Raw genomic sequence first — 27,344 nt, forward strand, 5'->3', positions numbered from 1 at the left:
GGGTTTAGATCTGTAAGCATTAAGCTCTTAAAGAACAATATGATTTTCTGCCATGGACCACGACATGGCCAAGGGTTTGCCATGACATGGAAGTGTCCTGTTTGTCGACTATTTTGTCATGGCGTGCCCACGACATGGCCAAGAGGTCTCCATGTCATGGTGAATGTTGACTTGGTTGACCGCTGACCTTTGTTGACCGTTGACTTTTAACCAATTTGACTTTTAGTCAAACTTGAAGGACTTGGGTTATTGTTAACGATTTATCTATTGCCAGTCGGTCCGCGGGAATGATCGGTACAGGGAGTGAGGGTGTTGTTGTATTTCCTTGGGTCATCTATTCAGGTGATTTTCATCACTATACTACGTGTAACAATATATATCCTTGTATACTAGGATGTAAGAGTAGCGGTCTGCTGGTTAGAGTACTAGTAGGTTGGTAATCGTCTCACGTAGGATAGCCTAAGAACTCTTGATCTAGGCTTTCTTTCTTGTTCCTTGTTTGGTTGTAGCTCTAGATTAGGATCACATGTTCGAATGTGTATCTCACCTCTTATTAGATATAGCTATGCATTCCTTGGTGTTCTGTTGATTGTGGCGTAGGGTACTGTATGATACTCAGTATATGGTAATGAGTTGTTAGATAGGTATAATAGTATAGATAGTTACATGTGTTTATGTTCTTGTTTGATCTATATGTCGACATATCGGGTGGTGGGTTGAGGTGATGCTGCTTTGTGTGGTAGGCCAAGATACTCAGACGGGCCAGCAATATGTAGTTAGCCATGTGCGAACCAGCTATATGTTGTAGGCGTGGGAGGGGGCCATTCGTGCACTGGAGGCCTAGGAGAGTGGTTTAGGTGTACTGTAGGCCTCGCGAGGCGGTCCAGTCAGGTTGAAGGCTCGTGTGTGGATGTATTGTATGTGTATTGTGGTGTGTGGTATTTTGTTGAACTCACTATCTTTGGCTTACAGTTTTGGATTATATGTTTTTCAGGTACCATTGGTGATCGTGAGAAGGCGAAGGCGTGACACACTCATCATCAGTATTGGAGATTTAACATTTGTTACATTACTATGATTTTCAAACAATCGTATTTTGGAACAAATGAGTTTTCTTAACCCGGGTTTTATAAAAATGATGTTTTATCTTAATTAAAAATGAAAATTTTGTTTGTGAAAATGGGACGTTACATATTAATCTAATAATGAAAGAAGGAGAATAATATTGGTCCACAATTATTAAATGTATCCTTTAGGAGGAAATGTATATGATCAAACATATGGAGGTCTAAAGTCGTACTCAATAAATTTGAAAAATGATTAACAAGAAATTTTGAAAGCAATAAACAGTCCAACTTGCTCATTTTATAGGCTTTTTTGTTTAACCAAGTTAATTTATACCACCAACTTCGCTTATTGTATAAAATTATTAGAAACATCGGCCAAGGATTGATTAAAATTCAATTTAAGTCGTTTACTAGCATCTCCTACAATATTAAAGTCACTCATTACAATCACTTCATTATCATATCAGTTAATTATTTCCAAATAGTTCAACCACGTGTATCATTTTGTATCCCCATATTGAGGCGCATACAAGTTCATCATTATCAACTTCATATTATTTAACATCCGCATACCATGAATAGCCATAAAATAGTCATTACATTCAATTTTTTTTATGAAGTTTTGAGGGATTCCATACATAAATAAAGTGAAGAGTCAAGAATTTAATCAAGTATCAATTTCAAACAAAAATATGAGCATAAGAAGTAAATAAATTTGGTTCGGCTTATATTATCTGGAATGTCACAAAGGTACAAGTGTTTTAGAGTAAGAGTGAAAAGTTACAAATGACCTATGCAACAACACTATTTATAGTGTTATCAACATATACACAATATACTAGGAGACTTCGACATTAAGCACAAAATACAGAGCTCCTAGAAATACATAGACATATCGAAGTCATGTAACCTTCGATATAGACAACTACACTACCATAGACATTACAAAATATGACTTCCCATAAGAATAACTTCACAACATATGAACTCTACATTCTCCCCCTTGCGAAGATTATTCAAGTCTTCATACATTTAATAGTGTCTTCACCGCTTCCATCAACGTTTGCCTTATCTCCAAATACCAGCAAACATTCTTGTGAATCACTAATCTATCTGCATCAGACAATTCTAAACAAAATATTTGTTAAGTTTGTTGTAGAATACATATCCTTCACGTCTGTGTCAAAGAAATGCTTCTTTTGTTTTCCCTTTATCTTATTTACTTAAAACACAACACCCAAAGCCTTTAAGAGTATCTCCCCATCATCATATTGTTCCAAATTCACATCATAAATGGTAGTTTTTGGATTATTTTCAGTTTTATTATACGTCTTTGCTATCTCAAAGTCAGATAGTCCAAGGTGTGCAAAGTAACAATCAATGTAATTCTTTAGATAGGAATATCCACTTACATACACCTTTCTATATGTCACATACTTATCATCCAACATTTTGATCATGTATGACAATCTGATCAGATCATTCAGGTTTATCAATAGGAAGTCAGCAATAGTGAATTCACAAGCACTATTGTCTGCTCTTATCACCTTGTATCGATAGTTCTACAAACGCTCTTCAAACAACGCATCTTTCAATATGGAGATCAACTTTATAATTTTCTTCAAGGACCATATGTTTTCTTCACTTTGCCCCAAAGCAGCATGAAATCTCATTTTCAAGAACATGAAATTTTCCTTTTCATGAAAATTGTCAACAAGTTTAAATTGCACAAAAGTGAACATCGTTAGATTTACAGGGAAATTTAGTTGAGACATTGGTGATTTCTTAGTTGCAAAGCTTTATTTTGGCAGCTTCTCAAACATTTTTGTTTCTCTAAATGCCACAGACTCAATTGTTTCATAATTCCACACCTTGTTTGCATCTCCTTTGTCCGAACCAGGTGGGTCATTTGCTATTTACCTCAAGAAACTATTTAAATTCCTTAGTTTCTCAGCTTCCACAGTTCTTAATCTTTTCTTTCTCTCTTCTATTGGTTCATAACCCTTCCTTTTGTCTTTACTTGAAGTACCAATAGGCTTTGCAATCGAAGAGCTTCCATCTTCATTTATTGTCAAACCTTTCTTGGATTGAAGCTTCGACATATCGATGTCAAAGTTAGGAATTTGAGTAGAGAAGACTTTTCCCACAACGTTTCCTTTTTCATCACCTACAAGCTTCGACAAACCACCCTTTTCTCCACCTTGTGACACTTGCATAGCACGTGGAGCATTTGTAGGTAGGTGAAGAACAAGATCCAGGATAGGAACAAACTAAGACTCGAAGCAACCTTTAATTGAGGACACAACTTTGTTGACATGTGTTTCAGATATCAAAGTTCCATAAGTAGCAGCAACCTTCAATATTTGCTCCAGCAAAGTATTAAGGGACTTCTCAAAGCCTTTGAACAATGTATCATCACATGCATTATTCTTCTCAAGTGCTTCCTTATATTCCACATTGAATGCACAAACATCTTCAACCAAAGTTCGTGTAGCTCCCAACAAACAATCAACATTCTTTTGGACTCCAAGAAATAGTCCATCAATCTTCTTAACTTTAGCATTGAGCAAATCAAAGACTTCCTTTATTTTAAGTTCAATTGACTTCTTGAACTCAGAAAGATTCTTCTCAATAATTTCATAACGCTCCCTCGCAACATTGAGAACCTCATTGAGATCAAACCGAAAAGTCTTCAAGCTATTATCCATATTCACATGAAGTTCAGTCACCACTCCTTGCACCAGACCTTTAACTTTCGATTCATGAGAATTAAGCAAAGATACTATTTCATCCTTGCTTACAGATGAAGAAGTATTCCCAGTAAAATCGTTGATAAACTGAAGAATCATATTCATCTTCGAATTCAAGATCTTGTATTGATTCCATGACATTAAAGCTTCATCAGCTATACCAGCTTCTTCAGGATCAAACGTCAACTCACCAAAACCAAAACCTTCGTTAGCATCATCTTTTATAGCCTAAGGACTATCCTTTCCTTGATCTGTAGATTGGGAAGAGAATAAAGTAGTTATAGGTTGAGTAAGAATACCAGCATACATTGGCGAATGTTGAGAAATATGAAATGAAACTTTTAGTGGAATATCTAATGATAGAGGAATTGTTGAAGTGTCAACAGTGGACTTTACACACATATTAACATTTGAGTCCACATCAGATGTGTTCTCAGGGATGTCTGAAGCTCTGCCTGCCTCCATAATGGGCTTGGTAATAGTAACCTTGGGCGGTACAACAGTTGTTGTTGATAGAGGAAGTGATTTCGAAGGTGTTTCAATATTGGTGATGTATGTGTCCACATTAGATGTGTGGACATGGACATTCGGATGACATATCTCCTCTTTATTAGATTCGACATTGGCAATCTTTATTGGTGAAACTAGTGGAGTATATTTGCCAAACACATCATTTATCATTTTATCAACATCATTTGCATTTGCATGATGATTGTATTGCGAAGTGGTTCCCTTAGACAAATACACATCCTCTGTATCAATTGCTTTATCATCATCATCAGTAAATTCGACAGTTCTTGTGACAACCGTCAAAATTCGAGTCAATTCTATACTTGACTAAACTTAGTTGCACGTATAGACACGACACATACTACACTTAGTAACTAGAAGCTAACTTATAACCTACTAGAAACTTGGAAATAATTAGAATCAAAGGATAATGTACTTAGATTTCACATTGATATGTGAGTTCTACAACTATTTTAACTGTAGCGACTATCCAAATTCAGGTCATTCGTTGACTTGAACATCTTTGCATGAATCATGTATACATATCATGCACTTGACCAAGTTGTATAAATTAGTTCAGAGTCCCATAGAAATTTAAGTCAAAGTTCAAACTAGGACTAGTATACATGATTCCTCAATTTCACTTGAATCTCGAAACCACTAAATAGAAATATCAATAAACCGATAAAAATAAATTACAAATATTATTTATTACCTGAATAAGAGTTATGAAACTCTAAAAAACTTTGAAGTCTCAAAATTCAATTAATTTTGATATCCAAAGATTTACAAACTCCTTAAAACCCTAGAAGTCATAAAAACTTAAATTTATGAAGTTTTATATTAAAATCCCAAAAAAATTTATAAACACTATAATATCAAATTAATATATTTAAAATGTGGAAATACTATCAAGGAAACTAATTTAATTCATCAACATTAACTTTACATTTATAAGCTAAAAATCCAAGGGTTATGAACAAAATTTATATAAAATACACATATTATATAAATTGAAAGAAATTTTATAAAAATGAAGGAATTAATACAAAATAAATAAATAAAATAAGATAAAATTCCCTCTCACTCCCTCAAATTGGGACACTCTTCCCCTTCCCAACAATCCTAATCATTTTCACTTCCAATTCACTCCACCTCTCACTTTTATCTCTTCAAAAATTCCTCTCTTCATTTTCTCTAAAAATGAAGAACTTAGAAGCAGAATAAATAGGAGAGATTTTTACATTCTATTCTTCATGAGTTCGCATACATCTCTGTATTTTGGTGGCCAATTTTGGTGGAGAGAAACCCCAAAGATATGACGAGAGAGATTGGGTATCCAGAGAGACATAATCTCTCTTTTTTCTCTTTTCTTCTCTCTAACCCCCCTATTCTTTACCTCTATGAATTAGCTCAAAAACCCACGAAATTTCCAGAAAATATCCCTCATTTTACTCAAAAATCTTCATCATTTGAAGTTGATATTCAAGGTAAATTTAATTTCCTTATATTTTCTTTACTTTTCTTTCAAAATTTTCATGTTTTCTTGCATTTTTCTCCATCTTCTACACTTTTCTTTGAGATTATTCACATGCATGTTCATGCATGTCAAATTTGATGATGATGGTGGTAGGATTTCACCCAAAAACAACATGCATGTTGTTAGAATGTGAAATCCAATGACCAAAACCTAAATCAAATCCATTAACTTGAGTTTTACAAGTTTTAAAGATCCAAAAACACATACATTCAAGATTTTCATTTAGAAACATCATTTAAACAAAATAAGTTCATTCATGGTCTTCAAATCATAATGCATGTGATGAACATCAAGTTTAAAGGCTTGATGATCAATGTACATTGTTAAGAATACTTATAAAGGATTTATTCATAAATAAATATCTAAAACTTATTTTCTACTCAAATATGATTTTTCCCAGAATCCAAACAACATAAGATGATATGGAAATTTTCAGAAAATAAATCATTTTTCTCGATTTATTGTAATTTTTGCAAGAAAATAGAGCAATAATTCACATACAATACGTTTTATGGTCAATAAATTCTGGTAAATTTCTGATATGACCTATGCACCTATTAAAGACGTTCCATGAAGTTGCATACATTTCTTTAACTGTTTTTTGTTGATTTCAAATTTATTTATGTTGAAGAGAAATAAATTGTAAAATTATATTTATGAATGTCCAAAACCATATTTAATAATTTTGCATCTTTTGGGAATCATAAAGACTCGATGCAAAAAAATTCAGATTTTTCCAAGACAATTTATTATTTTTCCCGATTTAATGAATGTTTAAAGGATTAAATTGATGAAAAAACAGCACAAATTGTCCAAAATTATAAAAATATTTCAGAATATCTTGCAATATATATTAACCATAAATAAAAATTTTAATGAATTTTCGTTACTGTTTATTATTTTTTCATGAATTAATGCTTATTTATGAGAATAAATTAAGGAAAAATAGTTAAACTGTTCCAAAAATCACAAGAAATTATCATAAAATCTTTTATTACGGTTTAAACACAAGTAAAAAAATTTGGAAATTTTATAAAAATTTTGATATTTATTTTTCATTTTTAATAGAATAAATACACATAAATCATAAAAACCACACTCTGCTACATGAAAACCCCTTTTGATATTTTTACCAGATTATATACATTGTATATAAGTTGTACAAGAAGATTGGAAATTTTTATTAGCTTGTTTCTATTTTTCTTGAATTTTTGAGGATTCAAGTGGTTAAATAAAGGAAACACATATCTATACATATCTAAAAGTTGTGAAAACTTTTCTGAAAGTCCTTGACTTCAGTTGGAACACAAATAAAAAGTTTGATGATTTTTAATTATTGTTTGATATTTAATTAAAATTTCTTGGTGTAAAAGACATTTAAATTATAAAACCAAGTTTTATTGATCCAAATTGGAATTCATTAATTTTCCCAGTTTAGGGACACTATGAAGCAATAACACAAAAATTTTAAGAATTTTCCATGATAATTTATTATTTTCCCCAATTTTATGATATTTTCAAGGAATTAAATTTGTGAAAAATAGTTAGACAAATAAAAAATTCAAGAATTTTTTTTAATGTCTTTGACTTAAGTTAAAACTGAAATACAAAGTTTGGGAAATTTTACAACTAATTTGTTTTAGTTTTGAATATTTAACCATTTGAAACGCTTTCCAAAATGTTATAGTTACACTTCGATTGACATTGCAAAAACTGGAATTTTTCACTTAAATTTATTATTTAACAAACTGATCCATGGAAATATTAATTTATAGAAAAATGTTTGTAACTTATACAAAACCTAATTTTGACATAATATTGGCATAATTCTATTGTAGAAATTGAGTATAGTAGTGTTACGTTTTCGACTAGAGACTTACTAGTGTGTAACCTTATCGTAGGAAATCGGTAGTATGACGTGAGGGAAGTTAGCACAAGGCATCAGAAATACCTTCATGCATCATTATCACGCCCCCTATTTTCGGCTTTTAAATGTTTTGGGGTGGAAAAGAATGTCGTTTACTCAATTATGTTCGTTGTACTTATTTTCAATTGTATCAAAAGTGGTTTGCTATGTATGTCTATGCTATAGTTAATTCATGAGGCCTTATCGCAGTTAAGTCCATGGAATCAGTTCACACAACTCATTAACTCATTTGAGCCCATGGTCATTATGGATAGCGCTATTAGGAGGTAGACAACTCCTCACTCGTACGATTCGCTTGAGTACATTTTACCATATTTCCCTATGTTAGCGATAGACATAGAAGAGGGCACCCTCAGTCATTAGGCTTGGGATGTGAACTCATGGTATAATCAATATGCTCATACGAATCTTGTATCTCGTTTTAGTATCAAACTTTATTTCCCATGAGAATATAAACGTTGCATCTCGTTTGGGCAACATACTTTATTTCTCATGATGACAACGAACCTATTTATTCATTTTAGCAACAAAATTATTTCCCATGAGAATATGAACATTGCATCTCATTTTGGAAATGTACTTTATTTCTCATGATGACAATGAACTTATTTCCCATGAGAATATGAACTTTGCATCTCATTTTGGCAATGTACTTTATTTCTCATGATGACCACATACTTATTTCCCATGAGAATATGAACTTTGCATCTCATTTTGGCAATGTACTTTATTTCTCATGATGACAACGAACTTTGTTTATGCAAACTTATTTACTTATTTTAGCAATGTACTTTTATTTATGGAAACTTTTATTAAAACTCTGATTATGACTCATATACTACTATTTTTGTAAATCTGTGAACTCACCAACTATTTCGGTAGTTGACCGCTCATTTTACTTGCTTTTTAAGGAATTATCGAGTAAGTGGCACGTAGGGACATATAACTCATAGGAGCATTTGCGTGTGTTACTTTATTTTGATACATTGTAATTTCTTTTAAAAATTGTTCAAAAGATATTGTAAATTGTAACGCTTTTTAATATTATGGTTGGTGTTGTCTTTATCTTTTGCTATAAAACCCTTTGTACTGTCGTGTCCCGTGTTTCCGCTTTAGCAGGGTGTGGCAGTCTTCTTCTTCTAAATAGGCTTAGAAACATTCTTTTTGCCAGTAATTATCTGCAAAACACCAGTAGCTTTATGCTTCTTCTGTTGTTGCTCCTCTCCAGAAGGTTTAGTAATCACAACACCTCCCCTGGATTTAGACTTAGACTTCTTAAGTGTAGGAACCTTTGTAACTTCACCAAACAACTCACGACATCAAATCATAACATAATTCGATAATGGTACCAACTCTAAAATCTCATCAGAAATTCTGCCAAACATAAGAAAAGCTCTAGGATCATCAACAAGAGTTTTAGGAATATGGAGATAAGAAAACACAACAACTTCTACTCCTTCTGGAACTTGAATTCCATCTTGTTGACAGGCTTCGATAAGTACCAAAATCCAAAATATGGCACTTGCAATCTCAGTGACTTTCTTCGAGTGATTAACATATGTAGTAAACTCTTCCCATAGCAAAGAAGCATAATATACTTTCATATAAAAATACAAGACTGCTAAACGTGAGTAAAATTGGAGTTTGCCCTATCTAATCCATAATTTCTTCTAGTTAGACATCGAATGAACACTCCAAAGAAGTAACACCATAAAGATGGTAAACTAATTTGCGAAAAGCACTGATAAGAGTAATATAAGGATAATACCCCATTTCATTCAACATGGCAAGTACTTGATCATATGTCGGTATTTCAAATGGACCATCAGATTCAAGCTTCAGATTTGAGTAAATTGTTTCTTCGTAAGGTTCCTTTTCCCTTTCGTTTCCATTTGAAACATATTCAGATCATGATCTTTACACCGCAGTAGAATAGGCTAGGAATAACCACCTCGTCGGAATTTCAAAAGAAGCAGTTAAAGCATGATGAAGAACAAAATTGTTGAAGCATTAAACTAGGATCTTCAATTCTACTGAATAGGAAGCAACATCAGGCTTAAACCAGACATTATTCGACTGAATCTTCATCTGAGGAACTGAGCTTTCTTCATCGGTTGTGTTAAATTGATCTACGTGATACATGATTATGATTTGAAGAAAAACTTATGCACATATTTGAACAATTTAGGGTTAGGGTTCTTGAAGGAAAGATAGAAATCAAAAAAACTGAATAGGAACCGTCAAAACCCCTTTTATAAATGGCGTCAAATTTGAATTTGAAATGTTCACCAGTAAGATGCTGCCACATGGAAAGATGAAAAATTAAGAGACATCGCCACTATCCACCACACGTAAAAGTCATGAGTAATTGTCTCGATCAAAAAAATAGCAACATTAATCAACCACCTGCTACTTCAACGGTAACGTCGCATGTTTCTTAAATTGCAAACAATAAACATTAGTAACAAACATGTAACCAACTTTGATAGTAGCCAAGGCTAAGTTTGGGTCTCATTTACTTACGATTATTGTCAATGAAATCATAAACCAGACTTTGGGAAATCTTGGTCCAGGTTGGTAATACCCAAAACCTCGAGAATTTCAGTGTCAATGTGTATCCAAAGAAAAAGATAGAAACAAAGATAAGAAAATTATGGATAAATCGTGATATTAAAGATACTTTGATATAAAGGCAGTAAGATCCCGGACAAAGATTCTCTTCCTAAAAAATAAAGAAAGATGTCATAGTGCTTGTGTGGTTCCCGTGAATTATAATCGAATACTTGTAGAGAAATATCGAAGGGCCACTTTTAGGTAATATCGAAAATAAGCTAAAATTTCAAACATGTTCGCAACTTAACATAAGAGCAAAATTTTAGAGTAACTATGGTTAAGGAAAAATGTTTAAATGGAAATCTCATATCATGAAAAATAAGAACTGGATCTAATTTGGTAGTAATGACTTGGGATTGGTCAATTTCACTAAGATCACGCAAAAGAATGAAAATGAGATTTTGAACATTATACAAATGGTACATTGAAACATGAAAGTTGCATCCGTTAATTCCTTTGTAAACATCTAGAATAATAAATTGTTTACCGTCAATTCCTTAAAAGGTGTTATTTTGTGGGTCTCACTATCATCATGGTTAAAATGATTTCAAGATCATCAACACAGAGTTTTGGCACACCTACATGCTATTTGTTTCTGACTAGAGATGTGTTGGGATATGCGTCATAGTGTATGCGAAGTGTAAGAATAGTGAGATAAGAAGATGGATATACAGTCTCTTCAAGTACACCATTGAGAAAAGCACATTTGACATCCATTTGGTAAACATCAAAGTTCTTGTGAGTTGCATAGGCAAGAAAAAAGAGAAGTGCTTCGAGTCTTGTTTCTTTATAATCAATACCATCTTGTTGACAATATCCTTTAACAACAAGTCTTGACTTATTGCGAACAACATTCCCTTCTTTATCAAATATTTTTTTTAAATACCCATTTGAGACCAACCACAGAAACATCTTATGGTTTAGGAATTAACCTTCAAACTTTATTTCTATCAAACTCAGCCGATTCAGCTTGCATTGCAACAACCCAATCAGGATGTTCTAATGCAACCTGAATTATCTTAGGTTCAATTTTAGAAATAAAAACATTAAACATACAAAACTCTTGGTGAACATTAAGAATTTCATTTCTAGCTCTAACATGTGATCTTCTTAATACATCAGAATTAGGATTACCAAGAATTTGTTCTTTGGGATGATCATGAGTCCATTTATCCATTGGAGGATAAGATGGATCAAAATCAAGATCAACACCCTCAAATATTTCTTCTGCGTCAGAAAACTCATCTGCAACAGAAAGAGTATCGTTAATATTATCATTGATATTGGCATTACCTTGAGCATCTTGTTCATTTTTAGAATTCGTTTGATTGACATCTTCAACATGTGTTTGACTTAGCTCCCCCTGAATATATGGATCAGCTAAATGTTGATCCCCCTCAACATTAGCACTTAATATCAAAAGCTCCCCATCAACTAGAGATTGTGTTTGTAATCCCCCCCCCCCTCAATTGGAACTAGTATCAAAGTTTGACCACCTTCTACATAAGCGCTTGGTATTGAAGTTACACATTCATCAGATTGTCCATCATTAAATATGGAATCATCAGAATATTTCGATGCCTTAGGAACTTGATTATCTTTGATATTCACCTCATCATTAATGGCTCTGTCAGGAATGCCAAAAATTAAGTCAAAATCAACATCAAAAGTAATTAGTTGTTCATAATCCTAGTTAGAATTAGAAAGAATTGGATTTTGAGGAAAAACAATATCGACTATCTTGACATAATAATCATCAAACATTAAGTTAAATGTTTCTTCGATCCTTCACGTTCTTTTATTCATCACCCTATATTCCATAAAATTTTGTGAATATCTAAGAAATATTCCTTCATCAACCTTCAATTGGAATTTAGAAATATGATCTTTCAAATTCATAATGATGCAACTGCAACCAAAAACATGGAAAAATTTAAAATTAGGTTTCCTTTTGTTAATGATTTCATATAGAGTGATATCAAATCTTCGATGTATAAAGAATGATTTTGAGTAAAAAACGCATTTGAAACTGCCTTAGTCCAATATTATTGAGGTAGATTCGCATATGTAAGCATCATTCTAGCAGCTTCACATAAAGATCAATTTATATTTTCCACTACACGGTTTTGTTATGGTGTCTAAGGAGCTGAAAGATTATGTGAGATTCCATGATTAATCAATAAAGAATCAAGAACTTTATTCTTGAATTTTATTCCATTATCACTTCTGATTCTACAGACTGTTTTCTTCAAGCTCACTTCAATGTTTTTGATGAAATCAATTATGACTTGCGCAGTGTCAGACTTTATCTATGAAAATATACCCAAGTGAAACGAGAAAAATCATCGACGATCACTAAGATATACATTTTTTCCCATTGAGAGACTTAATTGTCGAAGGACTACATAAATCAATAATCAATATGCAGTAATTCCAGGAGCTCAACAATATTTGAGTCGATAACGATTGGATGTCCTTGTCGATGTTGTTTACCTTGCTCACAAGTTGCACACAAAGAATCAGTATCAAACTGTAGTACAGGTAAACCTCGAACTAAATCTTTTAAAACAAGTTTATTAAGATTTTTAAAATTCAAGTGAGAAAGCCTTCGATGCTAAAGACAGCTTAAATCTGAAGATGCCTTCAACAGTATGCAAATTGATGGTAGACCAACAATAGGCTTCATGTCCAAAGTGAACATATCTCCTTTCTGTTTAGACTTCAATAACACTTTATTTTTTATTTTGTTGGATATCACACTTCCTTATTCATCAAACAACACTTGATTTCCTATACTAACAACTACCTGAGATACACTTATGAGGTTATGCTTCAAACCTTCAACATAAGCAACTCTTTTGATTGTAAAATTTCCATTGGTAATTTTGTTGTATCCTTTAACCTTACACTTTTGATTATTTCTAAACTTCACTACTCCAACATTTTCAAGTTTCCTAAAATCTCTCAAACATTCCTTCTTTCCAGTCATGTGTCACGAGAATCCACTATCAATATATCAGTTCTCATCATATTACTTGTCACATAGTACTTGCAATCAATTTGAGAGATTTACCAAGGCTTTGTTGGGTCCTTGTGAATTAGCATGATATGCAGTGTGAAGTGTAGAATTGTAAATCCAATCGCGAACTTTGAATTAAATTTTGTCAATTAAATAAATTCACTAACTTGTGGCGAAGAAACATACTCATTCAATATCAAATCATCAACTTTAATTTTTCTTCTTTTCAGCTTTACATTCAGAAAACTCAACTTTGGAATTTATTTGAACTTTTTTCCATTTTGATGGCTTAGACAATGTTTATTGTGAAAAAGTACTACCATTAGAGGATTCACACAAGTAATTCTGATATGCTTCTTGCACTTGAGCTTGAGAAAACTCTTTTGATTGATATCTTTTTCCTTTATGTTCAAACCAATGATTGAATTTTCGACATTAGTTTTTTCCTTAGAAAAAGAACCTTCGATTTATGTGTCTTTATTGGATTTGGAAAATGTAGATAATCAGGTTTAAATGGCACGTTTTTCTTTATCACATTGGTTGTATGGTATGTTTGACATGGTTTCGAAAAAGATTGTCGTGGTCGTTGTTGAAAACAGTTTTGATAACATTTTTGAAAATCAATTTGTTCTCTTCTTGAATATTCTTTTGAAAATGATTTGGGGTTTGATTTGAGAAACTATTTTGAAAGAGTTTACAAAATTTGTTTTGATTGTCCTTTCAAAAATGATTTTGTGAACTTTGGTTTGAAAAACCTTGTTGACCTTTAGTGTGAGATACTTTATGATTATTTTGAACATATGATTGTGAAGATTTTTTTAAAAATTTTGATGATTCTTTTGAAAAAATGATTTTGTGACCGGTTTTGAAAATTCTTTTGTTTAATTTTTTGTGAATTTTTTTGAGAACATTTTTGTTTTTTAAGATCTCGTCTTTTCTTTGAATAAGCCTTATTTCGAGAATTTCGATGGGATTGAGACTTTTCCAAATATGGGTTTTCTACATCTTGTTTTAAATCTCGGACCTTCGTAGTTTGATTCTTCAACTCATCTGGAAGAGACTTATCAAGAAATCTTGACTTGTATCTAACAGATGATTGAATTCCTTTCACAACCCAAACACCGGTTTTGTCATTTTTGTTATCTTTGAAATATGACTTTTGACTCTTTTTGTATTGAACAGTTTTTGACCTTGATTTAAATCATTTTCCACAACATTTGTATATGAATAAAAACCTTCATCAGTGACTTTCAAGTTATCTTCTTTCAATAAATCATTTAACTTACATTTGCTCCATTTCCTGATGCCACAAAAACTTGGTTTGGAAAATCCAAAAATTATAGATAAAGCACTACATTTTGTTCAAGAAAATGTTTTCCTTTTTCTTTTAAAACTTTTGTCTATTCATTAGTATACTCGAACACTTATGCTTCAACAACTCATGGAATTTCCTTTTCATCAAAACATCATCATCAAATTCACTTTCATTATTTGTGATATCTTCGATATCAACCTTTTTCTTGAGTAACTTTAGTTTTAGTTTTCAAAGATGAGTCAACATTAAGCTTCAACATTGAATCAACATTTTCTTCACTTTTAGCAAATAAATCAATTTAACGACGGAAAATTTTGAACAATCAACATACTCATTTTCTTCAATTTTGCTAATACTGTCATAATCATCTTCGATATCAACAAAATTTTATTGAGAAAATTGTGTCGAAGATTCAGTTTTGTTCAAAAATTTCACTTGTTCTTTCTTGCTCAAAGTATCAATAACTATATCAACCAATTCATTAGCATCCAAATATTCATCAATATTCACTACACCATATGCATAAGAATCATTTGGTACCTGATCAAACTAAGAAACCCTACTTTCACATTCAAATGTAACTTCATCAACTAATTCTTTCTGAAACAGAATGAATGGTAAGAGTTTGCGATGTTGCTCTTTACAAAATTCAGATGTAATATCCGGAATCTGGAAGGTCAATTATGGAAATAAATTCCTTTTTTAGGGGCCAACTCATCGAGTTTATGGCATAAACTCGACGTGTTAGAAGCTTTTGGAGTGCGTGTTATTAAGGACCAACTCGTCGAGTTGGTGAAGGGAACTCGACGAGTTGGACGCTGTTTGAGAAACCCTAATTTTTGGGTTTTGCACCCTATTTAAACACCTTAAGTTCCAGGTGGTGGCCTCATTCCCAACCTCCATAGCCCCTAACCCTAATCTCGAAACCCTAGAGCCTCCTTGAGTGTTGTGAGATCATTGTGGGTGTGTTTTGGTGTGTTGGAAGCTCTTTGAAGGAAGAGAAGTTCGCTGCAAGTTGGTGGTTCAAGTAGGAGCTTTCAGATCTTGGTTCTCTACTCCATTTTCAGCACATATTGGGTATAAAGCTCTAACCTTGCTTAGTATTGGCTTAAATCTCTTCTTGGGTTATTTGTATGCCTTTAGTCATGGATGGGTGGTTGTTGGGGATGCTGTAGTCCCAAGTGTTTACTCTTTCAGATCTATGATCTTCATGAGTTCTTTTGGCATAAAGGTGCCAAATTTATGGTCTTAAGGGCTTCATGCATCTATTAAGCTCTTCTTTTAGTCTCTTATGAGCTTTTGAGCCTCTCCTAGCCATGCATGAGTGTAAAGTTGGAAGCTTTTTAAAGGGCCAGATATGTATTTTGGGGCTTTGTCTTGATGGTTAAGTGATTATTCATTACCAAAGGGCTTCTAGCCCAGTGGTATCAGGTGGTGTCCTCCCTCCTTGAGGTTGAGGGTTCAAGTCCCGTGGTGGACATAGGTGGACTTAGGTGTTAGTTTAGGAGTAGATTATAATATTTGTATTTGTCGGTTCAAAAAAAGTGATTATTCATTAAGCCCTTAACCTTTTAAGCATAGGATTTGGGTTTTGAGCCGACTTGGTTGGTCCCTGGGGGTAAAGTTGGAAACTTTACCCTTCTAGACGCTATTTCAGTTAAGATCTGAGCGGGGAAGCTGTTAGTTTCGATTATGTCGGCTTAATGGGTTAAGATATTTGGTTCCTGATGAACTCGGCGAGTTTTTGGGTGAACTCGGTAAGTTCGATCGGTTCTTCTCGATTTTGCAGTCTGATGAAGTAAACTCGACGAGTTGAAGGGCAACTCGGCGATTTGGGTCAACTTGGGCCGTTGACTTTGACTTTTGACTTATGTCTTTGAGCAAGTTTGTCCCAAGGGGTAATTGAGGTAATCTGAATTGTAATTAAGGGAAGTATGGGCTTAGGATAAGACCCATATGGGATTGGGCCCAATTTGGAAAATTGGGCCATTATTGGGCCTTTGTAGATCTTTTGGTTTTGGGTATTTTTGGTTATTGAGGTTGGGCCTCAGTTTTGGTTCTTGTTGGTTCAGGGGTAAAATGGTTATTTTTCCCCAAGTATGGTTAGTAGGCCCTGTAATGGAATCCAATTGTTTATTTGGTGTTATTTTGATCTGATAGTTCGGAGGCGTCGTCAGGGCAGCAGCTAGGGATTTCTTTTCAGGGAGTTTCTACATTCGAGGTGAGTCTCCTCACTGTTGTATGGGTCGAAGGCACCAATGCAGGCCCATTTGGTTTATGTATTGTAAGAAGACCCGGGGGTTAACCCTTGGCATTATGTATGAAAGACCAGGAGGCGGCTCCTGGCACACTGTATGCAAGACCAGAGTCTGAACTCTGGCAAGTAATTAGTTAAGTAGTGTAGTTTGTTTGCTAGTTGTCTTTGTGATGCTTGCATGGAAGACCAGGAAGTGGCTCTTGACACTCGTCTGTAAGACCAGGGGTGTGGCCCCCAGCCTGGCAAGAAAGACCACGAGGTGGCTCGTGGCATAATGGCAAGACTATGGTTGGCACATAACACTCTTATTGAGTATGATATATGAATGATATGTATGGCTTACGATTATGTATGACATGGATGGATCGTTGGATATGTATGGTACGTGGTATTTGGGGATATCACTAATCTTTGTGCTTACTGTTTTCAGTTTATGTTTCAGGTACCCCAGTTTTCAAATGAGAGAGCTCGGGACAATCGCAGTGCATACACCCGTGTTTTCCGGAATTTGTGATACTTGGGAATGACTCTAATAATTATGCATTTGAAATGCTTTTTCAATGTTTGGATAAGTTTACAATAGTGTTTTGATTATAATAAAAATGACATTTTTAACCTTGAATTGTTGGGATGTTACATCAGATGAGTGATAAAGTAGAGTGAGTTTACCATAAAGACTCTTAGTTGTATTACAATAAATGTTCCTCTACTTAGTTAACAAAATGTGATTTATCCTAACAGAGGGACGATCTAAAGTAATATTGTTCAATTTGAAATTTAAAGCTTCTATCTTAGAGTGTTTCTCCTTAACTCTATTCTTAGCCTCATATAGCTCTGTTTTGGTTTTCTTCATATCACTACTCATAGAAATCAACAAATTATTTAGATAAGAACAAGCATCATCAAAGTCAAATAAAACATAATCATACGAAAGAAAGAAATATTAAGTGAGATAAGAAGATTAGGTACCTTCTTAATCGTTAGAGACTTCAAAGTTGTTGCCATTAGACACCTTCCCTCAACTAGCTTTCCTCCATCACCACTCGCTTCTTCGCTATCAAACATTCCAACTTCGCAACCTGACTCAAGCTCACCAATTTTTACAAACTTCTCATCAACAACTTTTCCATCATACTTAGCAAACAAGGCTCCATGTGAAGGATCACGCATCTCTTCATCATCTGATCCAGATAACCAGATTTGATAATTGCTTTCATTCTCATTAACACGCTTCACAACAAATGAAAGATTCTTTGTTTTTTCCCTCTACTCTTCGATTTTCATGGCATAGTAAGCTTCATCCTTCACTTTATCCTGCTTCTCATCCTTTCTATTTAATATGAAATCTCTTGCTAAATGGTGTTTGTTAGTGCAATAGTTATAGTCATAGCCCGAATCACCAACTAACTTTTTCTCCAATTTCTTCTCATTTAAACCGCCTTGTTTCTTGTTCTCAACAGCATGATTAGATGTCAAAGATGTCTTTTAAATGTGTTACCCCTGAATTTTCCCTTAAAAGGCTTCTTGTAAAACTTCTTGACATTATTGTTGGAATAATATGCAACTGCCTCATCATCTGAATTCATTATCATTTTGTATTATTCATCAGAACATATATCTTTCACATTTTTTTAGATACAAGTGCCAAAGGACCACCAAAATTCATCTTGTCCTTTTCATCAGATAGTTCCTTAACTTCATTTTCATTGGCCTTCAGAATATTGTAAAGATTCAATAGAGAATAAGAATCAAAGTTCTCTTGTTTCGTGTTCATCAAATAAATGTTCTTCTATTCTTTCCTTAAACCTTGAATAAACGTAATGTTGAATTCAAGAACCATATGAATAACACTGTATCTTGAAAATTTGTAAATCATATCGTTGAATCGATCGTAATAGGCTTCAATCGACTGTGATTCCTTCTGTTTGAATTCATACAATTCATACAAGCATTGCTTCACTGAACTCTTTTTGGTACGTTAATTGCCCTGAAACTTCTCCATAAATGTGTTCCAAATCTCTTGAGCAGCTTTTCATCCATGTATGTAATTGTAAATAACAAGTGGTAAAGCTCCACGCAATTCACGAATACATCTTTCGTCACTTGCTTCTAATTTCCTTTGTGTTGCGGCAAAATTTTCATCCCGAGCAGTTGTACCAACAACTTCAATCGTTGAAGAACGGAATGGACCGTATATGATTGAACGTCATAGATCTTCATCTATTCCATTGAGATAATCTTCCATTCGATCTGCCAATGATCATATTACTTTGGAGGTAACTGACACACCCCCAAACCAAGGATGGCGGAAACGTCCGGGGGTGGAGGACTTCATGTATAGTATCATAACAACAATTGTAATAGTAATTCAAGCAAACACAACCAACATATATATAATTGAAAAAGTTACATCATTGTATGAATTACATGTTTACGAATCAATTACAATATGTTGACAAAATATGAAATAGTAGACGCCTTAGCGTCCCATCCTCAAAAGCACTTGATTACCTGTTTAATGATTTCCTGAGAATACAAGTTGTTTGAAAAAGTGTCAACACAAAGGTTGGTGAGTTCATAAGCTTTTGTTTGGTATTATTAAAAGCCTTTCGTTTGTGAAAGTAGTATTTGTGTTAGAAAATCCAATATTTTCCTTAATGTGTAAATGTAGTCTTAAAACCCAAAGACCGAAATGTACAAGTAATTTGTCATATTTATAGTAAAACAATGCAAGTTTAAATCGACATAAACTCATTAAATTTTAATGAAGTTCCCGTAAATTCCAACGTTTATTAATACTTTATGTGAGTTATTATAACCATGCTATGACCTAGTTGGCCTGAAACGACGTTCTTCAGGCGTCGGAAATGTTATGACATTTGTCACCCCAGACCTGCCGGTCTAGCTGTTGCATGCAGCTTAGGTGTGGGTTTGTCAAACCCAATATAGATCTATACACAAGTATCACGCTCTCCCTCAAGGAGACTCTGGTTACAATACAAGACTTAATGGTAATTTGAAGTAAATGTCTCACAAAGTCATTAACGGAATTACGTGTTATGAAAACTTGGTACCGTATGGCCGTACCTTGCTTAATGAAAATATCCTTTGTATAAATGTACCCTTTTTAAATGTATTTGTTATGTAATGTATCATAAACTATACCTATTATAGTTTATCAACCAAGGGTAGTACGTGGTAATGTATGCAAACTATATTCAAAATAGTTTATTAAATGTTTGAATGTATCGATTGTACTTTGATTATAATCACTTGTTATTCTTTATATTTTATATGACCAAATCCATTTGTAAACTGATGTGTGTCTAAATATTAAGATAAAATGTCATATATTGCAATAACATATAATCACATAAAGATATACACCTTGCTCAACATGTTACAAGGTGAAATGAAATTAACAGCAACTTTTCGTTGAAAAACAGTTTCTGTTACTGTTCTTAGAAAATTTATAAAAACATCATCAAAGCTCTAAATCCAAATCCGCAAATTTTGAGAGTTTGGAATATGAGTCTAGTTTGTTCGTAAATTTTACCATGATTTTTAGTGATCTCTAACAGAGGTGAAAATGTTCATAATCACAGACTGGTCCGGGTTTGCCTCTGAAATGACAGGCAGTTTTGTAAAAATCACCATAAATTGTAGAAAAATCATATGGAGATGTGCAAGTATCCATTTTAAAGCTAAGAGTTTGAACTACTTGCACCTGGAACAGTTTTGAAAACTAAAATATTTAAGTTGACCAAAACAGTCTGTGATTAACGTCCATCTTTTCTGATGTAATCTGTTAGAAAAAGTTTAATTGTGTTCTTGATGATTTTACTTGTATTCCCCCCTTAAAACTTAAGAAAAACATGTAAATGTAGGGGTATGAACTCACCTTATGTGATTTCAGTAGATGAAAGTGAGATAGAGGAAGTGTTCAACCCAAGAACACTAAGAAGATGTCTTGATGATTCGAGAATCTAACACCGAATAAGATGGAATTTGTGTAAGATATCAATGATTTGAGTAGAATAGAGTTTAATAATTATGTGAATGATGAAGATACTTACTAATTGAAGGAAGAAATCCCTGGAGAAAGCCTTGAAGTTCTTGAAATTGAGAGAAAAGATGAGAGAATTTTGGAGAGTGTCCTTTGGTTGCTAAGTGTAGAATGAAAGAACTTTATGGAGAATGAGGAGAGAGGATCAATCCTCCAGCTCTTAGAACATGGGAAGAGCTGGAGATTGGGTGTAAAGGTCCACTAAGGTGACAAGGAGTAGTGGGAAAGAGTGGATGATCATAGAGTGAGGTGGTGGTGGCTTGCTTTTGTCATAAAATAAGGAAAAACAAATATTCCCTCAATAATTAGTCCAACCACCAATTCTTTTAATACCTTTTTATAAAAACCCTGGAGATTTATATATTTTGGGGCCTTAGTTTATAAAATAAAGTTTTGGGTGAAAATCCCACGTTAAAATAATGAAAAACGGAGTTAAAACGAAGTCGTAGTCGAAAAACCGGAAAAATTATGACACACAAACATGCATGTCGTCTTCTTTTATGACAGGGGCTTCCTTGATACTCATTGCGTGTCATCAACACGCGAGTCGTAAGGTTACGACAGACAAATGTGTGTCGTCTTCCTTTATGACAGGGACTTCGGTCCTGAAGCTTCAGTTTTGGGTCCTTAAGCCTATTTTACCCGTTTTTACCCCGTTTCAAGTGGTTTTTGACCCAGTTAAGGGTCGGGATGGCCCGAATGATTACAAAAAATTAAAGGAACTTTTGAGAGAGATTTGGGAGAGATTCGGGAGAGATTTGGGAGAGATTTTAATAGAGAGAGGTTGAGTGAAAGAGATTGTGAGAGGTTTCGTTTGTGATCTTTTTGAGTGTCCGGCTTCGCAACGAAAGGTCCATAAACCCCGTTAAGCCATGATTTAGTGTCTTACACAATCCCGATGATTGTGCAATAGTGTTTTATCGCTTTGGTTTGTTGTTTAGCACTGTTAAGGCTAAGGAAAATCAAACACATGAATTTTTCAAATGATGTTTTCTCATTGAAATAGCGAATTGTATAATGTAAACCCTAACATACAAGGGTTAATGGAGTTGACCGGTTTGACTTGTTGACTTTGTTTGACTTTGACTTGAGCGAAATTTGACGGTTGTCACATCATCCCCCCGTTAGAGGGAATTTCGTCCCGAAATTTGCATTTTGACTGGGACTTCAAGAGTTTGGAAAAAGATGTGGAAAACTTCTCGTAGTACAAGAAATTGATTATGGCGAGGAACAACCTGCCTGATGTCACATGACGACCTTGGAAATTTCTTATTGTAACTTGAGCTGAGTCAATTTAAAAGGAGTTTATTGTTTTAGGATGATAGAGTATTCTATGTGTGCTTTTATACTCCCTGTTTTATCCTTGGTATTACCACTATGAATATTTTATAGTTAGCGAGTTCCATCATTACGAATGTTTCAACAAATTTTGACGAAATTTGCATTATAAGTCCTACTAGTTCTTTTATAGTCGATTGGCGTAAACTAGTCGTATATCATTAAGATTGCAAGGGCATTTTGGATGGGTGACCCCGCCTTAAGCCCACAACCAAACAAGGAACAGGGAATGAGGCGGAATCACACATTCTAAGTCCATAGAATCTTAATGATATATGACCATAACGTTTACACTAGCCATCATAGATTCCAGGGGCGTAGTATTATTGGGGCCAGGAGTAGGAATTGTAGTTCAAAATAAAATTGTTATAAGGCTGCTATCTTCAAACTTGGGCTTTGGCCCCTCCCGATTCCTAATCAGAATGGTCCAATACTCTTGCCCGCTCCAAGTCGAGAGTTGATTCATGTGGCTTGAGCTTAGGCTTGGGTCTTAGAGAAAGAGGCAATGCGTCAGGCTGGCTTCACAGAGCTGCAAAAACTCTTCTCTCTCGACAGTGGATAGATAACATGCCTCGGCTCTTCAGGCCCACATTGCCTACTGGGCCAACTCAAATGAACATCCACTTTGTTACCCCACTTGGGTTATAGGCAAGTGTTACCAAGCCCGATATCAAGAAATCAAAATCGATTCATCCCTATTTGCCCAATTCGCTGCCTATCTCGCCTGCTGTTCGTTTCTCGCTGTCTCGCTAAGTCAGTCGCCTGGTCTCACTCTCGCCAATCGCCATCGCCTAATGCCCAAATCCCTATTCACACTTCACAGAAATCAGGTATGTGATCCCGAGACCCATATCCTGTTCAGCTGTTCTTTCTTTTCTGATTGTAAGATTGTTGATTGTTGGTTTTGGCGTATTGCACTGCTGCTGCTGTTTTCAGTCAATCCGTTGCCTATTTATGCGTTACTACTGTCTTACTGAGTTTCTTTTTAATTTGGCTGTCATTTGTGATTTGGCGATTTTCCAATTTGATTTACAAGTTATGAACTTATAGATTTGGTTATTGTTAAATGAGTTATTGGTTATTGTTCAAATTTTGATTTTGATTTTTTTTTTTTGTTAATTTCAGTTTATAATATTTTCGGCCCCCTCCCCCAAGTTAATTGTTCAAGTTCCGCTACTGATAGATTCACTGGTAAAAACCCTGAGTTTTTACATAGATGATAAGACTTATTTGGGTTTTGCCGTGTTCCCAAGATTCATGGTTTATAGACTTGAATAGATGCTAGTTTTAGTAATAAAAAGAAATTTAGAATTTAAATGTCGATGTTAGATGCTTGTACTGATATTTAAGGGGTTAAAAAAAAAAATAAAGTTTTATTAGTTACCTATAGCGACACTCAAGTCATAATTTGCATGTGAGAAGACTTGGAGTACTTTCTAATGAAAAGTGTGCTACTGGGGAAATTCGAAACTGGTACGTAGCTTCAAAGTCAAGAATATGCAGTAGGCATGTGATGCATTAAATGCATGAGGCACAAAAGTCCTAATTTGCAGCAATATATACGTATATGTGTGTGAATTGAAGAAGAAGGTTACAGCTCAAAGACCATTCATTTCCTCTTTATTTTTTATTTATTACTCCTCCCACTTACCTTATATAAATCATCACAGAAGAAGGTTACGGCTCAAAGACCATTCATTTCCTCTTTATTTGTTATTCGTTACTTCTCCCACTTCCCTTATATAAATCAGCACATTCTTACCGCGACTCTTTAACTTCTCCCTCACAAATGGATCCGCCTGCAGATCATCAAAACCCCATAGATGACCTCGATCGGTTTCAGTACTTTGATCATCAGTATCTGTTCAGGTATATATAAATGTCACTCATTACACCATCTTTCGCACAGAAAAGTGATTTTGTTTATATTGATCAAAACATGGTTTGATTTTTGCAGTGGTGACCTGCTCAACCATCAGGATTTCGAGTTGTCGGAAAAATCGCATGAAGTGCTTGATCAGAATGTTTCCACAGTACTTAACAAAGATCAAAACATCATTTCTAGAAATGAGTTTCATGATCTTGATCCCCTTGAAGACATAAGCTTATGGGATTGTTGGGAGGATGGTAATTTACCATTGGTTAGTTTCAGTGAAGACTGTAAATCCGGTGGTGAGGCTACAGGTAGTTCTAGTGCTGCCACCACTGATCACGGTGGCCGGAAGGTGGCAAATAGATTGAGACCATTGGAGTTTGAAGAGATAGCGAAGTACTTTGAGATGCCGATAATCATGGCAGCAAAGGAACTAGGGATAGGGTTAACATTGTTGAAGAAAAGATGCAGAGAGCTAAACATAAACAGATGGCCTCATAGAAAACTTAAGAGCCTTCAATCCCTCATTCAAAATGCCAAGGTAAACTACGATAATAACCTTCTATACATTACTCATGCATGTATGCATGCACTTGGTAACCAAAGTAGTTTTGGTATTTTCTAAAATTTTAATTATTAGTTTCTTTATAACATAAACATAGGCCCTAGGCATATGCCACATCGAATCAATTGTTTTACTACGATTTCTGATTTATATTTACATAAACTTAACTCATTGTAAATTTTATGAACTCACACGAAAAATATATTGCATCTACCTAAAAAAACTAGGAGTTGGGATTAAAGGAGGAGGTAGAGACGTTAGCAGGGCACAAGAAGATGATGGAGAAATTGCCAGGTATGGAACTGACAGAAAGAACAAAGAAGCTTAGGCTAGCTTGCTTCAAAGCTATTTATAAGAAGAGAGGACTTAACAATCCTTAGTCCTTACCTTTTCTTTTAGCCATTTTGTTATCATTAGTGGATTTTAATCTACATTGTATGTGTTTTTCTCTTGATAGTTTGATACTCTTTTTTTTTTTTTTTTAGTTTCATTTTATGTATTTGTCTATTGATTTTTAATGCAGAAAATTTTGTATAATTTGGGTATTATAGTTTGTATTATGTATTTAGCCATATTTTAGATTGCCGACACGACTACGCCGACGACTCTATACCAGAGGTCTATATAAATAGACTTATGAATTTAGTAGGAATAACTTGATTATAATCTTGTGATTTGTTCCATGTCTGATCCACTCCTAAGATTCTCTTGACATGCCCCCAGTTATGTGTAATTAAAATTTTATTAGACTGTTGATCCTAATGAGTCTACCCTAAGTCCACAACCAAACAAGGAACAGGTCCTAAGGCGGACTCACCATTTCTAGGTCAATCATTCCTTAATTACACATAACTTCGAGGTACACCTAAAGAATCTTAGAGTTACCAGTTGTAAATTGTTTGTAATACCAAGTAGTGAGATTCAATGAAATAAAATGCATGCCTATTTCATTGATAAACCTTTTAGTAAATATCCTTACCATTTATATACACATGTATATTTTTGCACTTTAGTGAACTATTCTTGGTGTTTCTGTTAACGTCTTGGAGATGGAGTTATGGTAGTGGGTAGAAGTAGGTTTTGTACGGGCGTTAAAATTTACACATCATGTTGCTCCTGCGAGAATAGGGGTAGAAGAGATAATTAATAGACGCCTAATCCTATAATTACTTATAGGGGTGATCCTTATTAGTTACGTCTATAATCACGTAGTGCATATCAGTTATACATAATTTGAGATAGAATAGACTTTCGAATAAATGACTCTACTCTAAGTCCACAACCAAACAAGGAACAGGAAGTAGAGCAATAGTCATAGATTCTGAGTCTATAATATCTTTAATTATGTATAACCTTGTCGTATGCACTCAGTTATCATAGGCCTACTAATAGAGGTCTTTAGTTTTCACATAAGTTGGTTATAGTATCACCAAATACTCCTATAGTATTTTTAGCTGTTTAGATTCGATTCTTAAAGTATTCTCTGTAGGGTGTAGTTAGGTTGATAGATTTGTTGCCCATTATGACTATCCCCCAGTATATGTAAGTCACTCCTCGGACAGATATAGTTGATCAGGCTATATCCTTCCCAGACTTGATTTACATATACCAAGGCATACCCATAATGTACAACTCCTCTTCTTTTATTTTATGTTCTTCTAGTTATGACACTATATGAGCATGTATGCATGTATTTATACTTTTAATAAAAAATCATTTATTTTCTAAAAGTATATTTATTTGAAAAATGCACAAATCAGAGACTATTAGTCCCAATTGTGTTTATAGTTTGTATATCTTATGTGGTTTGATATACTTAATTCACTATAAACTGTGCTCTGATACCAATCTGTCACACCCCCAAACCAAGGATGGCGGAAACGTCCGGGGGTGGAGGACTTCATGTATAGTATCATAACAACAATTGTAATAGTAATTCAAGCAAACACAACCAACATATATATAATTGAAAAAGTTACATCATTGTATGAATTACATGTTTACGAATCAATTACAATATGTTGACAAAATATGAAATAGTAGACGCCTTAGCGTCCCATCCTCAAAAGCACTTGATTACCTGTTTAATGATTTCCTGAGAATACAAGTTGTTTGAAAAAGTGTCAACACAAAGGTTGGTGAGTTCATAAGCTTTTGTTTGGTATTATTAAAAGCCTTTCGTTTGTGAAAGTAGTATTTGTGTTAGAAAATCCAATATTTTCCTTAATGTGTAAATGTAGTCTTAAAACCCAAAGACCGAAATGTACAAGTAATTTGTCATATTTATAGTAAAACAATGCAAGTTTAAATCGACATAAACTCATTAAATTTTAATGAAGTTCCCGTAAATTCCAATGTTTATTAATACTTTATGTGAGTTATTATAACCATGCTATGACCTAGTTGGCCTGAAACGACGTTCTTCAGGCGTCGGAAATGTTATGACATTTGTCACCCCAGACCTGCCGGTCTAGCTGTTGCATGCAGCTTAGGTGTGGGTTTGT

The sequence above is a fragment of the Lactuca virosa genome, chromosome 8, assembly GCF_052849685.1.
Source record: "Lactuca virosa cultivar CGN04683 chromosome 8, Lactuca_virosa_CGN04683_v6, whole genome shotgun sequence".
Taxonomy (NCBI): domain Eukaryota; kingdom Viridiplantae; phylum Streptophyta; class Magnoliopsida; order Asterales; family Asteraceae; genus Lactuca; species Lactuca virosa.